The sequence below is a fragment of the Adelges cooleyi genome, unplaced genomic scaffold, assembly GCF_023614345.1.
Source record: "Adelges cooleyi isolate 19-005CV unplaced genomic scaffold, UGA_ACOO_1.1 ACOO_flye_CR_arks_rails_tigmint_CR_PRNA_23, whole genome shotgun sequence".
Taxonomy (NCBI): domain Eukaryota; kingdom Metazoa; phylum Arthropoda; class Insecta; order Hemiptera; family Adelgidae; genus Adelges; species Adelges cooleyi.
The window spans coordinates 182384-196866 of record NW_026095893.1 but is presented as its reverse complement, the minus strand read 5'-3'; positions in this window follow the sequence as shown (position 1 = coordinate 196866).

The window sequence follows — 14483 nt, the reverse complement described above, 5'->3', positions numbered from 1 at the left end:
CCTATCCTTTTAAGCCAAATAGGTAATTTTGGTTTTTTTTAAGGACAACATATTATATTGTTAAAAACACAAATTTGTAGACAAAAAATAAAAAATTATGCTACCGTTCGAATTTTGATTTTTCATTTATTTGTTCGTTTGTTATGGCTTTGAAAAAATTTGATAAAATCTTTCAAAATCTTTTATAGTGGCTTCCTAGTTGTTAAAATGTTATCGCCAATTGGACAATGCGAACATAACATAATTTCTCGATTTCAAATATTAAAAAATTTCCAATAAATGATGATATAAAAGTACATGATCTTAAATGAATGAAAATAAAAACTTTAAATTGTAACTGTATTCATATCAAATCTGTTGATTCTGTAAAATACCTTGGTGTGACTGTTGGTCGATATTTAAAATGGGATATTCACATTGAATCTACTATTAATAACAAAATTATAAGTATGTTCTATATTTTCAAAACTCTAAACAATATTTTATTGACCAACACCATGAAAATGATTTATTGTGCAATCGCTCAGTCAGTTTTCCCTTATGGAATTACTGCTTGGGGACGAACTTATGATGCGCATTTAAAAAAGCTTATAACAGCGATAAATTCCTTACTCAGGATAGCTTTCAAAAAACCCTACTATACAAATACAAATATTATATTCAATACCTACAATTTACTTAATCTAAAACAACTCCATGCAAAATAAATTGTATGTAATTTATAATATTATTCCAACCATAAAGATTTTAATTTTAATCATGCATATAGTGCACGTCAAAATTGTTAAAAATGTTTTTAGAATTTTTAAATGTAATAGTGAATTTGGTAAAACAATCCGTATTAAATGGGTTTGAAACTCTGTAATTCTTTGTGTATTGATATAAATAGTTTTCATAGTTTTAAGTTATATAAAAAATATGTCATTTATAAATTAAAGAGTGTCAACATTTTGAAAAATGTATGCTTAACACGCTAACTTACTTATAATTATTACAATTTACTTATTTTTGTTTTTTATTTGTTCTTATTATATTGGTATATTATACTGCTATTTCTCATTTGTAAATTATCTAAATATTGAAAACAGAAAATTTTATAAATTTAAGACACAAGATATGAACTCTTGTCTCGTCCACAAGCATCAGGCTTTTGGAGACAAACTTTGTCCTTTATTACTCATATATTGTAAATTATGTATACTCTGTTTGGAAATAATAAATAAATAAATCATCATCATCAAATACGAATTGTATGTGCTAATTAAAAACATATGTTGTCATTAAAAAAAAAAAAACAAAAATCCCCCTTTTTGGCTTAGGTATAAAGATTGGTGATAACAAAAATATTGAACAATGTAGTAAAATTTGTACCTAAAAGTTAAGGGAAAAAAAAAAAAATGCTCACAATATTCGTGTTTTCAGAGAAAATGAGTGTCTCACGTTAATTGGATCACCCTGTATACGTGAAACGGGATCAATAAGGTAATTTTTATTAAAATAAAATAAAAAAGGCTACCCCGAATGTCCCGAGGTGCAGTTCGACCGTCATTGCACAAACGCTTACCTGCACAATATAATATTATGATTCTGCACGGATACATCATGCGCCGTGACCGGTGGGTGGGACGCCTGGTCGTCTGGCTGTCTGGGTTGCATGCACATAAAAAACTCTTGTTGAAAAAGTTCATCCCTCGACGCCGGTCCACTCGACACGTGCTACACATGTTTGCGCCCACCCTATAGTGACCCTTTGATACTGTGTTGTGCTTCACCCTATAGAGGTCTACCCCACCGGCCGCCGTTTTCGTTCGGATCTCTATCAGCTTTCCAAAGCGACCGGGTTAACACAACTTGAACAACTCCTACCACGTCCATTCGACTTGTCTGTGAACCGTTATTATTACTAACGCTTGTGTGAACCAATTCACGTGGAATCGTCGAACCCGCATAACGGAGAACGGTTTATGAATTATAAAAAAAACGAAAACACCCCTTTTTGGCTTATAAGGATAGGTGATAAAAATGTTCAAAATATTGGAAAATATAGTATACCGTGCATCAAAAATTATAGATCACTCTTACTAGACCGGTTTTGCAGTTAATACATTTTTATAATTCGCCCTTAGTTTTTTTTTTTATTCTAATTTAGTCGAATGTTTGAACAAGAGTGTTGTCAAAAGTTACAACTGGTCACATATTAGCCCAATTGAGTTGCAAAGCACAGTTTAACCATTGTAGAGCATGCTTACACGTATAATTAGGATAACGTCTTAAATATAATATACTTTACCATTTAAGTCGACAGAGCTTTGGTAAAAAATTTAATGTCGTTTAATATTGTAAAGTAACATTGACTTGAGTGTGTCCAAAAAGAAAAACTACAAAAATTGCAATTATTTTAAGTGAAAAACACGTGTCTTATCCTTAATGAATCACACTGTATTATTAAATAAAAATGATAAAATTCTAAGACAAAATATTTTTGTAGAATTAAAATATCATCACACTTAGTATTCACAAATTTTAAATGACTGTTTAGTTTTCAGTTAAAACTGTATAAATGTCAAGAAATATCAACAGTTATGCTAGTATACCTAACCTAACGTAATCCCGACCTAACCCAATCAATAACTTAGAATATAATGTACTTTTTTTAGTTATGTTTTTCTTATACTTTTATAGCTGTTATTAGTTGGGACAAATTTAATAAATTTAAAAAAAATATAACCCAATCTCTCAAAGTTATTGAAGTTTAATATCTAAGACAGTAGGAAGGGTGGACAGTAGAGATATCGGATCACGACAGTATTTTTATGAACACTAAAAATTACAAACTAGATAAAATGTGTCCCAAGAAATGTCAATTGGAAGACCCACTCTTTTTGAAGGTGTCTAAATATGTGTAAGAAATGTATACTATTATAAAATATTTAAATTACTTTTTGCTATAATTTATATATTTTCTTTGTAGATACTCGTCAGACAGAGGTGGATAATCGGTTTTTCCTAAAAAAAGTTGAATAGTAAAAAAAAGAACATAAATTATGAAAAGGAGATTTTATAATTTTGGAACAAATATTAAAAGGAGTATTATAAAAGTATTTAAACACAATCTGGTTAGATAGTAATTTGTAATAATAATTCATATTAAATTAAAAATGTAAAAATATTATCATTTCTTATGTAACTAAAATATTACAATATTTGTTAAAACTGTACTACTAGGGACATGGAAATGTATTGTTTAAAAAATGAAAATAAATTGTTAGTGTATAATATGTATTATGACACACTATTGTGAGTAAAAAACTAAAACGTGTAAACATATGCATCAAATGACTAGAACTTAAAGCATTACGTTAGTTAATATAAATGAATAGCAAACTTCTTAAGGGAGTACAAATCAATTTACAATACAAAATAAGAGCTGTGTTTTTCTTAACAGCAAATATAAAATTCAGACCAGGACTCTGATTGCAACTTGTTAAATATATATTTTTCTCTCTCCTGTAAAATTTACATTTTGTGACTCAATACACTTCTTCTATTGGGTGAGGATATAAGTTTGTCCAACTGTGTATTTTATTGTCAGTGCAGCAAGCTAAATTTTGCTAACCTTTAAAACCTTTTTTTTTAGACCCAGAGGACCACAATATTGATTTTGTCTACACATATCGAATCGTAGGATTGTGCATGAGTACAAAATGTCCAACATCATACACAAAAACTGCTAATGTTTTAACCGACTATACTTGTGTCACAGTCAATATTAATAAGTATCTAAATTAGTTTAAGCTGCATCAACAGATAAAATATGAAAAATAATAATAAAAATTGTATGATTCTAACTTCAGTTATTTAGTTTTAGAAGACAATGATATTTCATTATACGATTATGTAGAAAATAACATAAGCCCGATAGGTAAGGTCTATATGGTATATGCGAAATATTCAAACAAAGCTTTTGAAATGTGTATTTATGTCATTGAAAAGGGAGCCCCCCCCTTAATTAGGTAGAAATTATTTACATACAATTAATTACTCACCCTTATATAAAAATGTAAGTTATAGTAATAATTTAGATTAAGATCAACCATAAAACCATTTGACACATTGTAAAACATTTTATTTGAATACATTTTTTTTTATTTGTTCAATGTAATTTAATTTGTAAAGAGGTTTTTAACGGATTTTATTATTCTGAAAAGAATACATACTAACTTAAATATGATATTACAATAACTCAAATAATATAAATAAATACAATTACCTAAAAAGAATAATTAAATTCCAAGTAACCGTATAAGTAAATTTAAGTACAAAATAAAATAATGAATAACAATGACTATCTGCAATAAATCTTTAGATTTAACCTCTGATATAACATGTTTTAATTTGCATTATTATTTGCAGACAAAAATGAAAGTTGTCTGTGTGTTACTGTTCTGTGCCTTTTTAAATATTTTGGCAGCTGATGGTATGTAATTTATACAAGTACCTACTCAAGGTACTTGGTTTAGGTTTAAAAAAAACTAAACAAAATTAAATAATAAACTTTTTTAAAGATAGAAAGAAGCTTGATGCGAAAAATCAGTCGCGTTGATCTTGATTTTCTAGTTTTTAAACTGTGTTGAAAATGTATTAAAGTGGGTTTGGACATGTTGACTAGTTACAGCAGGGTCTAAATTGGATGCATACTGACATACTTAGAATTTTTTTTTTCAACCCGTAGATTGGTTTGCAACTCTTCTTCTCCATTCTTCACGGTCACTCGCTATTTCTTTTAATGCCCTATAGCTTCCAACTCCTGCATTTTTTTTGATTTATCCAATAAATGTAACGCGAGGTCGCCCAGGTGGTCTTTTTCTTTCGATCATGCCCTCTAGTATTGTGCTGTACAGTTCTTCTGGATGTCCTAATGTGTGTTCCTCCATTCTCCATCTTCTCTTCCTAATCAAATAACGATAATGTTTTATCACTAGTTAAAAGTGTCACGTTTAACTCAAAATGTACTTCTATTCAGAACATTTTTGTACATATAATGTCACACTAAAATTTCATTTGATTTGTTTTTTTAAAAATTATTTGTTTATTTCAGGAACCATTTGGGACAAAAAAAAAATATTTTGTTTTTCAAAGAAATGAATTCTCAATGGGTAACTATTATTTTACAACAAAACCGATTAAGTATGCTAGTAGATGAAATGTTTTGGAAATAGTACAATAATTGCAAAAACAATTTATCAATGCAAATTTATGAGTGATATAAATATTAAATTTAAATTACTCAATATTTATTTGTAAATGTAACTTCATTATTATTATTAAACATGTATTTTCTACCTTGACTTCCTCTTTTAAATTTATAATTGAACATGAAGTTAAGTCTAATATCATTTAAAAATACATTTTTGTAATCATAATTTCAGAGAAATTGACTTTTATGTTTGCACTACCTGGTAATAATTGAAAATATTTCCATATAGTTGCTGGTTATTCACAAGTATAAAATGTTTTCCTTTTAATTTCAGAACAAGATTTTGATGTCAACCCTTTTACCCGTAATTCATATTAATCATACATTACACACGGCTTTTACATTAGTTTTCAATTTATGAGAAAAATCATATGCATATTAATTTTGCCATAATAATTATGAAATTATGATTACAAAAATGTATTTTTAAATGATATTAGACTTAACTTCATGTTCAATTATAAATTTAAAAGAGGAAGTCAAGGTAGACAATACATGTAATAATAATGAAGTTACATTTACAAATAAATATTGAGTGATTTAAATTTAATATTTATATCACTCATAAAGTTGCATTGATAAATTGTTTTTGAAATTATTGTATCACTTCCAAAACATTTCTTCTACTAGCATACTTAATTGGTTTTGTTGGAAATAAAATAAATAATTGTACGGTTATGGAAAATAATTATTTTATTATATCTATGTATAACAGTAACTTTATTAATTAAGATTACATGGGCCAATTAATTAATTTAATCGTTTATTTTTAAAGATGCTTAGTCACAATTTTGTTGAAAATTACAAGTAGCATGGATAATATATTTTGGCTTGGAGTCATTCCAAAATTTGCTCACTGACACTAAGTGAAAAATATTTAGTTTATGACTATGATTTCAAACCGAATATTTTTAAGCCCAATTAAAATTTAACTTTCAGTTTTGTTACGTGTTTGTGAAAATATGTTGAATTTTATAATTACCTGAGCCTTTGAATAATTCTTGTTGGAGTTGTCTCTTTAAATGGCGCTCTAAAAATAAATCACCTTATAGTCAAATGGCATGTATAACAAAACCATTAAATGTATTATATCAATAATTTTAAGTATGTCTTACCACTTTAAATATGGCTGTGAATGAATATGTCTGTAACAAATTATGCATAAGAACTGTAAGTCTTAAAACTTAAAACAGTGTTTTGTATTCAAAAAATTTACTGACTTGTCGCTTCAAACTTCTTTCTGTCGTATATATCATCTTTAAAATGTCGACTACTGAATTTTGTTTAGTTTTTTTAAACCTAAACCAAGTACCTTGAGTAGGTACTTGTAACAACTAATTACATACTCACACTTGCCGAAACATTTAAAAATGCGCAAAACAATAACACACAGACAACTTTTTTTTTTTTCTGCAAATAGTAATGCAAATTAAAATATGATATATTCGACGGAGGTACACTCACAATAAAATCTAAACGTTTACTGCAGAGTTGCCTGTTTAAATTTTTTAACTTCAAGCGGAATTATTTCTTTATCATTATGCTTACATATTTACATTGCTCCGGTTTGTAGTGTAAACTTCTGTTGTTGTAAACATGCAGGTACAAAATCATGGTTTTCTTATATTGCTGCAAAGATTACGGAACCACATTATACAGAAAAGCTTGAAAAACAACTATTGACAAAATATGTATACTTTTTTCAAAATTATTGTCGTTTCGCGCGTTACAGAGTACGGTTAAATTGAATAGTTGTTTTCGACAGAAACTACACAGGTGTAGAGTCCTCTTAACTATGTCAAGGCGGATTTTGTTTGGTAATTGGTAACATTAAACAAGTTCTATGTATTCATTGCGGTAGCCTAAGAACTCAAAGTTAAATGTAGACAAATAACTGTTAAGCTAACCGTGTTAGTATCACAAATTGTTTATGTTACCACGTTAAACTCTTTAAGCCGTATCTAATAGTTTTCCCGCTTGCCCAATGAGATTTCCCTTACTTTTCGCTAGTATTACAATGTCGTCTGCGTAGGACAATACTCCTATTGTGCAACCACCCAATCGTTCTCCGTTATATGGCTCTCCCTGATGACTTTTTTCGAATGTTAAATCACCCTCAACAAAAACGTCCAACATAAATCATAAACACACAAAACAAAAATCTAAAATCACCACAAACAGCCATAAAAAACCCTTAAAAAAATCCAAATGTACACAAAGCCACTACGAAAATCTACGAATATATTACATTAAATAATAATGAACAAATTACCTCATTCTCGTCAGTTGCATCGAAAAGTGTATATCCAACAAAAGACAAAACCATATTAATAAATATGGCTAATAAAAGTGTTTTTATACAACGTGATCTCAATTGTTCACAATTTTTTTTTTTGAGTTTACCCCCAACATCCCAAATTAGTATTTTCGATAGCAACTTTTGATTTTTTATTGGGATGATAGGTTTTTTTTCTTCTAAATTACGGTTCAAAACTAAAAAATAAAATATTTGGTCCAAACAAATTTTAATTAGCTTAACGTATAGGTAAGTTATTTATTATCTAAGTATTTTAAATTGGAGCCGCATACAGCTGGGCATGGCCCTTTTTCGCCAATTTACTTTTACTACAATAATATGTATTTTTGTTAGGTAGGCTCATTAACTAATGAGCGGAAAGATCCTGTTATGTGTAGTTTTTAATTGTGTCTATTTTATTAATCGTTAAACTTTTTTAGCTAAAATAGTTATTTATAGAAAAAAGTCGCAGTTAAAAAAAATCCAACGACTACCGTGTGATAACTATTTATTTTTTTATTAAAGAAAACAAAATACGTTGTTATATCTAGTACCTTTGGGCAGAGCTTGTGTTGGTAGTAAATTGTTACATGTTACAAACTTAAATTATATATATTACAGTAGCATATTGATTTTGAAATTTAATTTAACATTATATGAAGAGGAAATACAAATAAGAATGGATATCTTAAAATATTTTTAGAATACAGTTATAAACTAAATGTAAGATTGTGATTATTAACTATACATACATTATATTTAGTTAGAAATCATTAAATTTCTCGTAGAAGCCAATTGGTGATAGTTATTTGGTAGGAAGACAAATACACAATACACATAGAATCTGGTGAAATTATTTTTCTCAAACAATGTATTTTGTACATAATTGTCCTTGGGCGCATAGTCATATTGTTTATGTGGAGTTGCCATTTCATATTTTGGTCAAAGATTAGGCCTAAGTATCTCATCCTAGATACTATTTTTATTTTACATCCATTAGGGTTGTATAAATTATCTGTGATCTGGATTTCATCAAATGGGTTATGGCAAGAGTAAATAGAAATAGTTATAAACTCGGTTTTATCAACGTTTAAAGTAATTTTTTTTGTATTTAGTTTTTGAATAGTTTGGTTTAGCTCAGTAGATGCTTTAATATAGACAGATTGCCATGATGGGTTCTATTAAGGATATGAATTCATAGCTAATAACCATTTTGAATTATTTTTCGTAGTTGATCATAATTATTGGAATTCATTTTTTTTTCTAGTTTGTAACATGTTTTCAAAACAATGTGGTACCATGTTATTATTTTTATGAGTAAGTATGTTTGCTTGTACAAGTGTGATAACAACATTAAACGTATTCAGTTTGGTTGTTTGTGTTTATTTTTATTTTACCATCGTTGAAGTTTTCAGAATGACTTCATTTGATATGTTATCCCTCAAAACATATTGTAACTACATTGTTTTTTGCGTTTAATTTACTCGTAGTTAGGTTATCAACTAAAATCCCCTTGTTGTAGGAAAGCCAACCGGAAATTGTTTTCTTACACATTTAATGTGTTAAAAAATATAAAACATATATTTTATTCTTTTTTCTTGCTATTGGCCAGTTTTATTACATTAGTCTACATTTAATAGGCAAACTGAATATGCATATTGAATCTGGTGCTTCGATTGAATTAGATTAATTCACCAATTTAAATCGCAGAAATAACAATATTTCTATAAAACACACTTTATCGTCACTCGTTTTTTCAAAATTTTAAACTAATATACATTTGCTTTCCATTATTATTTACGTTGTTTCAGTTTTTACTTATTTATACTTGTACTATAATTTTCAATTTTTTAATTCACCATTATCGTTTTATTAATTAGGAAAGTGAGAGCTAACTCAACAAAATATACCAAAAATTCTCCCCCCCAAAAGTGTTGGAAATTGTTTCGTTATTTAGATTTTTGAGCGTAGTTTAATAGCTGTTAATCTCTAAAAATTGGAATAGAATTTTCAGAGTGTCTAAATTTAGATATAGACTGACTCTACAAAATGTATGATTTTTTCAATAAATCTGTAACTTTTTTTACTAATAATAATAATAATTAGTAATACAAACTTATTAATTGTTATTTAATAAATTAATTTATGCATGTTTTAATTTTAAATTACATAAAATATGTATTGAAAAATTGATTTTAAATGTTGTAATATAAACTTTGATGTAACTACAAAAAGTTTTTTTGGCTATTGATCAGTCAATAGAGTCAAAGAAAGTTTAGTTTTTAAACCTTGTATAAAAAAATAATGGTTTTGAAATACCAACTACGTACTAAACCTTACTATATGCTTCCCCGACTATAAAACCACCCTCCCTAACCTAACCCCTCAACAGTTGTGTTTTTTAAAAATGTTTTTAAAAAATATACGAAGTTTGAAAAAGATAGATTTATTTTTATGTTTAGCATAGACTGTTTTTGCAAATATAATTGTTTGGATAATACTGACTCATAGAACAAAAAAATGTTATATTAACAACAACTATGCAATATTAACAACAAAACCTTAAACAGTTTTTTGAACAGCTGTGCCCAGGATGTTTATTAAAACAAATAATAACGCACAAAAAACTACTGAATATTTTATTTTAAAAGGTAACTTTTAAGCTAAGCGATAAGTCAATATAAAAATAACCAAAATGTGTTTTTATGATTCAAACCTAGACCAAAAACCAAAAAAAAAAATACCCTAAATAATAGTATTGTTATACAATATTCGTACAATCAAATTGAATGTACCATTATGTTATAAATATCAATTTTTGCATAAGGACACTTTAATATCATGTGTCCTTACATACAAAATAGTTATTCTCTATAATTATTGAAACATTAGGGTTTTGAAACATTTAAATAAGTATCTACACAAACAGCAAAACAAAATTGGCTAAAAAAAATACACTAGTTTTTAACAATAACCAGTTTTTAAAAAGATATTATGAAAAATACCGAAATGTGTTTTTATGATTCACACCTGGAATATAAACAAGTTTGTGCAATAGGGTCGAGGCATAGTGGGGACGGAGAGTATTCGTGAACAATGTAAATTCTAAAAGCATTAAATGTTTGTAAGACAATGCCTAAGTTACTGTTATGAATTCTAGGGATTCTTATTGTATTTTAAATACAGGGTGATCCACATATCGTGAACCACTCAATAGGGTTTAATAAGAAATTACAACTTTTTTTTTTTATATTGTTTTTATACAATGTGATTATAATTTTCACAATTTTTTTTTAATTTTTACCTCCCTCCCAACTTAGTTTTTTTGATAGCAACTTTTGAAACTTAACAGGTACGGTACATATTTGATTACTTTTTAAATCGAGAATAATGTACTGGAAATTTTGACCGGTCGATAACCAGTTTCGGATAACTATTTTTAAAGTTACAAGAGGTTTAAAGTTAGGATGAGAAGGGAAGTGCGGTTGGGAAATGCGCGCAGATAAAAATAATACTTCATACCACCTTTCCTTCTGCCCTCAACTTGAGACTTCAATAACTTTAAAAATAATTATCCGAAACTGGTTATCGACTAGTCAACATTTTTAATACATTACTCTCAGTTTAAAAAGTTAATGTACTGTATGCGTTACCATTTATTTTTCAAAAGTTGCTATCCAAAAAACTAAGTTGAGAGGGGTAAATAAAAATGATTTATAATTTTAATTTATTACAAGGAGTTTTTATAAAATTGTCGGGTAAATTGTAGCGTTAAGAATTATCCAGATAAATTTATCTAGATAAAAAAAATTGTAATTGTTATCTTATCTAGATAAATAAAACGGTAACCTTAGGCAAATTGTCTACGTAGAAATTGTAATTATTTTTTTATTATTAATTTATGGGTTTTACAAAAACAGGTCTTGGGATCCGACGAAGAGCATAATGTAATCCAAGCCTAAAAATATTATTGAATAATTCTGTAATCTGTGATAATACTTTTTTAACCTATAGTTTAGAAATATAAATATTTTTAAATGTTCTGTTATGGTTTGACCGGTACACTTAGGAAAAAAAATGTTAAGTGCAATATTTGTTTAGGTTTTTATAAGTAATTAATTTATAGCAGTTATCAAATTTTAAAATTACATTTTCTGCTAAGTATACATCGCAAAAGTATATATTTTATGAAGGTTAAAATTCTATTTATCTTTATCTTTTATCTAGTTAAATTTTGAATGAATTATCTAATATCTTATCTAGATGATATATTACTCAATTATCTGCTATCTTATCTAGATAACTTTATAGTTATATTTTCCCAACACTGGTAAATTGTAATCCAATATTGTGTTATTGTTTTTTTTTTTTTATCAAAACCAAGCTTTTTTTCACAGCGTCTGTTGTAATGTAAACAAATGGTAAGTTCCTATAGGTATCACAAACTTTGAATATTATAAGAATCTTCGTATAGAACAAAATCAATTTCTATGATTTTACAATATGAAAAGAAAAAATGTAATATCTTAATAAACCCTATGAGATATTGAGTGGTTCACGATAAGTGGATCACCCTGTATACGTATATAGCATACAAGTATTTATAATTTACAGTGTACTACAAACATTGTTTATACATTTTAAGGTACTACGTTTAAAAAAAACGTATACAAATATTATATGTATTATGTTGTGGGATAACGTTTATACATATGTATGTCACTATTGTCAAAAACATTATACGACATGATTTATGATAAACAGTAATCACTTGAAAGCACATCCTAATTTTTCTAAAATATAAAATTAATATTATAATGGGGGGGGGGGGGGTAATAGTTGAAAAAATTTACTTCTTCACAGTTAAAAATATTGAAAAAATTTTAACACTTTTTCCTTATTACGCATTTTTGGGTGAAGTTTTAAGGCGTTAGGTCTGAAAATTAGAACTAAGGTAGATCTGTTGTCAAACATTTTTTTTTTTTATTAAAGAAAAACAGAAAAAAATAAATATAAAGGGCCAACTACACCTTGACTGTAGCATGAGTAAATCAACAAGTAAGACTTAAAAAAGAATATCTTTTGCCTTTTTTCAATCTATAACTACATGTAAAAAGGAGGTTTCAATATTATAAACTACTTAGACCAAATAAGAAGCTCCCCCGAAAAAAACCAAAAAAAGGATGGCATTTTCTTTGTTTTGTTTTTTTAAGTGTACCTATTCGTATAATTAAAATTTTAAAAGTGATTCACAATGTAAACTAGGTGTGGCTATATATCATATAAACATTTTTCAAGATTCCTGATAAGAAAATAACAAAAATAAACACAATCTTTATATATACATTTCTTCTGTCCGTGTGTAAGTATGCAAACTCCTCCTGAACAGCTGGACAGATATTTATGCAATTTTGTGTGCGCGATTAAGATGATTCGAGTAAGGTTTAGATTCACAATATGATCCGATAGAACATGTTTTTAATTTTAAATTAATCAAAATGATTAATTATGATTTTCAATAGTATCGATAGTTATCAATACATCTTTATGGTTTTTTATACCACAGGGATATAGTGATATACGTTGACAATCTAAACAATTATCGTACACCCTTTCTCCCAGAAGGGGTGGATTTTTTTTCTTTCCTTCGCTGCTTCATGCAAAGTTTTAGGGGTTTATGTATAAAAATTAGACCAAAGGTAGATCTAGAATAAGGATACAACATATTATACAATTTCCACACAGATCTGTAGTCAAACATTTGTATTATTAAGGAAAAACAAAAAAAAAATAGAAAAAAATTACACTTTGACCGTAGATGAATTCAGGTCAAAGCGGTGCTGTTTATACCAATTGCTGTTGTTTGAAAAAAAAAACGATTTAGTAGTATTATCAAGTGTCCAGATGTGTTTATGGCCCAAACATGCTGTGGAAAATATACTATGATATATAAAAATTTAGGATAACAACGCCGCGGTGATTTAGAAAAACCTGTGGGTTAGAGTAAATAAAAAAAACACATGTAAAATAAATATGTTTTGTAAATCGCACGACTCGTTACCTGATTTCGAAACCTGTGTATAAAACTTGCATTTAAAGACTATTTGAACAAAGCGAACCGAACTGTGCTTATACTTGTGTATTTAGACACAAAAATATGCGGTGGCAAGTTCATTTTAATACCCAAAAAAAAAAACAATTTATGTCACGGCGGTGCTGTTTGTACGGATTATTGTTGTTTTACCAAAATCGATATTGAATGTCCACATGTGTTAAAGGCATTGCCAAGCCAGAAACATGTTGTGGAAAATATACTATGATAAACAAAAATGTAGGACACGTCATCGCTGTGGTCTTTATGCGAATAGAAAAACCTGTGTATTATAGTAACTCAGTAAAAAAAAACCACTCATCTTTATATTCAAATAATATTATACGAATATAAAAATTATTATCAACAAAATGTTTGCCAAAGATATATTTTAGTGCGAGAGTTTTTTTTTTTTTTAATAATTCTGTATTAATAAAGGTTATGATAGACTAGATAAAAAATTGAACTACTAATCAAGTATATCCTCCATACAATCACAATAATTAATGTAAAAATAATAATTTTAGAACTACACATAAAGTTTATTCAAAGAATATTGCCTACAACGAAATCCTTAAAATTTAGTGTATGCGGGGCATCCTCTTAACTTTCGACTTGACTGTTGGCAAATAATTACAGACAGGGTAATATAGAACCCGGAAAAAAGTTTTTCAGCCGAGTCTGCAACCATGAAAGAGCATTTTCCTGTCTCGTTGAAGTACCGGATAAATTTAGAGTAGTTGTGGAATTATAGCTACTAATAATATAGTATATTAAGAAGCAGTAACAAGCTAGTAGGTATATTAACACATCAAGTTTCTGGCTAATATTGTAGTGTT